This window comes from Triticum dicoccoides, chromosome 5A (assembly GCF_002162155.2).
Source record: "Triticum dicoccoides isolate Atlit2015 ecotype Zavitan chromosome 5A, WEW_v2.0, whole genome shotgun sequence".
Classification (NCBI taxonomy): domain Eukaryota; kingdom Viridiplantae; phylum Streptophyta; class Magnoliopsida; order Poales; family Poaceae; genus Triticum; species Triticum dicoccoides.
This window is the reverse complement of record NC_041388.1, coordinates 675,589,169-675,593,088: the sequence shown is the minus strand read 5'-3', so window position 1 is coordinate 675,593,088 and position 3,920 is coordinate 675,589,169. Positions and strand designations below refer to the sequence as shown.

Sequence of the window (3,920 nt, the reverse complement as noted above, 5' to 3'; positions counted from 1 at the left end):
GTCCTACTTGAATTTTACATCATCTGTCGGAGCAAACATGTTTGAGGTGATGCAAAATTCACTACTTTGTGATGTAGAACTACTTTTTGGGTGTCCAAGATACATCAGGTGTTTTTCTTTCTTTACACGAAGATATATCAGGTCTGGGAGATGCCCCTATCGACCGCGCGTGTGTAATCGGACGGCCAGGAAGGTGACGGATCGGTCACCGACGCGGAGCAGAGAGAGTCCATCTCAAAATCGGGCACGACATGGCCCATATGTCTTTTTGGCTGGATCAGCCCTAATCGCGCTCCCCACCGCCTCTCGTTCCCGTCGCCTGCTGCCTCCAGCCGCCGAGGGTCTCCAGCGCGGCCGCCCTCTGCCGTCTAGCTCGGCTGGCGCGTACAACCTCCACGCCGAACCACACGCACAGAGCCTGATATCCACACGCGTCGTCGGCATCTGATCCGAGGGGCTAGGTTTCGCCGAACTGCGGCCGGTTCCCCGATGGCGGTTATGGGGCGAGAGGGCGACGACGACGTCGACCACTACGAGGTGCTCCGCCTCCCGTCCGGCGAGGAAGGCGCGGCGCTGAGCGTCGAGCGGATCGACAAGGCCTACCGGACGCAGTCGCGGCTCCGGCACCCCGACAAGCGCCCCGACGACCCCAACGCCACGGCCGACTTCCAGAGCCTCACCAGCTCGTACAAGTTCCTCGCGACGAGTCCCTCCGCCGCCAGTTCGACGCCCGCCTCCGCAGCCGCCGCGAGGCCGCCGCCCGCGCCAAGGCGAGAGGGCTCAAGCGGCGGAAGGCCGTCTCAGACCTAGAGGAGCGCGAGCGCGCCTTTGCCGCCGGCCGAGGCGTCGATCCTGCTGAGCTCGCCAAGCGAGAGGAGAAGCGGAACATTGCCGATATCGAGCGCGTACTGAATGACTTCGCTGCCAGGACGTCCCATGTCTGTGGCTCTGCTTCGACTTCGGTAATGTCTCGCTGTCGTTTGAATCTATTCTATTTATTCGTTTTACTGTGCAGGATTGATAGCGATGTAGTACTCTTGCTGCAGTTACAATCGCTGCTTGCCTTTTGGGATTATGAATGATGTTAGGAACATCTTTAAACTTTAGATTTACGAAAATGTTAACGCCTACACGTGTGGGCGTTGATCATCTCGACCACACGCATCCATCATCATCCAGTATTATATGCACGAATTTTGACATAATCTGGTTGATTTTTCTGTGCCACGTAGGACAAGGCGTGTGTGTGGTGTGTGACATAGTTTGCTCACACATTCGTTTTACCACACGGAGGGGTCGGTGTGTGGGCGTTTAGCAGTTCACCCACACATCAGTTTTCAGTCACGCACAAGGGCTGGTGTGTGGGTATTTGCCATCTCGCCCACACGCCCGTCTCCTCTCCCACACGTAAGCTGCTAATTGCCATGTGTTTTTGCAGCGCACATGGCAACTGCCTCTAGTGTGCTTTGTAAGCAGGTGGCAACTCTCTTTTTTTACCCGAGTTGCCATGTGTTTTTGCAGGGTACACGGCAACTGCCTAGTGTGCACGTAAGCAGATGACAACTGTCTTTTACTGAGTTGCCATGTGTTTTTGCATGGTACATGGCAACTGCCCCAACGTGCACGTACATGACAACTGCCCTAACGTGCACGTAAGCAGATGGCAACTCTTTCTTATTACATGGCAACTGACCTAGCATGCTTGTGAGCACATGGCAACTCTCTCAACTGCCTAGTGTTAGTATGTGGCAACTTCTAAAGTTATGAAATCATGGCAACTACATTAGATCAGACCATACATGGCAACTGCAGTTGAGCAACCATGGCAACTGCAGTTGTCCGATATGGCAACCGTAGTTCAGCGACATGACAACTGCAGATAAACGAACATGGACAAGGGTCTGGACCATGGCAACTGCGGACGCGCGATGGGCGTCACGCGTCGCGTGCGGGACCAGAAGGATACGAGGCCTGACATACGGGCGTGTGGGCGTTATCAACTTCGCCCACACGCACGCGTGTAAGAGGGTTCAGGAGGGAAAAAAGATGTGTGTGGGCATTAGTTGTTTTGCCCACACGTAAGTGTGTGGGCTGGTTGCTGTCCATGCCACACGAGGCGTGTGGTACAACTATCTGATACACCACACGTGTGACAGTTATCGGGACCCTAGATTTAAAAAGTAAAATGATGCACCTTAAAACTAGCTTACTTCTGAATCAATATTCCTGAAGGATGCAGTTGATCAGAGGGGATAGCGTTTGCAACTGCAGTTGTAGCCTTACAGATGAGCATACAACACATTTGTAGGTTAACACTCTAAAACCGGATTAGTATTGCTTTAGAGCATTACTAGTAAAGCCCTCAAACCCTCAAACTCTTAAAAATAACTGATTCTTTTACAGTTTTTGTCAAAAAAAGCCGTAGACTAAAACCCCTTAACCCTCAAACCCTCAAAAAAATTTAAAGGTCCAACCCTCAAACCCTCTCCTAATCCTCAAAAGTAAGGGTTGGGGAGCAAAACCTACCCCAACCCTCATTTGGCGGTTATCCTCACGCGGGAGGGAAAAATCATCCCAACTCCCGCGCCCACGCCCGCCGCTGCTAGTCGCCCCCGTCGCCGGCGGCCGCCCCGTCGACCTCCCGCGCGCAACGACAACGTCGTTCATGGATAATATTCCGTTATAAGGGTTGGGTTTGAGGGTTGTAATCTTTGCCCCTGTTTTTCAACCCGTAAAAATGCACAAAAAGATCATTTTTGGACCCTTAAAATGCCAGTGAGGGTTTGAGGGTTCTACTAGTAATGCTCTTATAATAAAATGGGGGAAAATCTTTATCGTCAACCGGATCAGCAAAATTATTTTTATCATCCAAAGTAGCCATGTGAGTATGTGACCATATCTACTCCCTCCGTCCCATAATGTAAGACGTTTTTTTAACACTACACTAGTGTCAAAAAACGTCTTACATTATGAGACGGAGGGAGTAGATTATTCCAGCATCAAACATCTTCCTTGACATCATTGTTTTTTCTAGGACGTCGATAAGTGCCACACGTGTGGGCGTTAGAGGGTCTGCCCACACATTTTGTGTGGTGTATAAGAGGAACAGCCCACACACCTACGTGTGGGCAAAACAAGTAATGCCCACACACCTCTTTTTTTCTCCCCCGATCCCTCTCACACGCGTGTGTGTGGGCGAAATAGATAACGCTCACACGCCCCGTACGTCAGGCCTCGTAGCCATGTCGCCGAACTTCGGTTGCCATGTCGGACAACTACAGTTGCCATGGTTGCTCAACTGCAGTTGCCATGTATGGTCTGGTCTACTGCAGTTGTCATGATTTCAAAACTTTAGGAGTTGCCACCCACTAACACTAGGCAGTTGCCGTGTAGCACTACCAAAAGGCATGGCAAAAAAACATGTTCGGGTAAAAGAGAGAGTTGTCGTGTGCTCACAAGCACGCTAGGGCAGTTGCCATGTAAAGACAAAGAGTTGCTATCTGCTTACGTGCACGCTAGGGCAGTTGCCATGTACCATGCAAAAACACATGACAACTCAGGTAAAAGAGAGTTGCCACCTGCTTACAAGTAAAGCTAGGGCAGTTGCCATGTACCCTGCCGAAACACATGGCAACCGCCAGCTTTGGGTGTGGGCGAGGAGACGGGCGTGTGGGCGAAGTGATAAACACACCAGCCTCCTCTGCATGCGTGAAAACTGATGTGTGGGCGAATTGTTAAACGCCCACACACTAGCCCTCCATGTGGTGAAAAAGGACATGTGGGCGACCGGATGAATGCCCACACACCAGCTTAGTCCTACGTAGCACACAAAAACTGCTAGAATGCGCCAAGATACGTGCAGAATTGGTTGGACAAGGATCCATGCGTGTGGGCGTTAGTGTTTTCGTTTTTCTAACATT

At 51.3% G+C, this 3,920-nt stretch overlaps 1 pseudogene; it reads left to right on the top strand.

Annotated features, from left to right (window-relative positions):
• Positions 1–489: 489 nt before the first annotated feature.
• LOC119300419 overlaps positions 490–3,920 on the top strand; it is a 4,547-nt pseudogene continuing 1,116 nt past the window's right edge.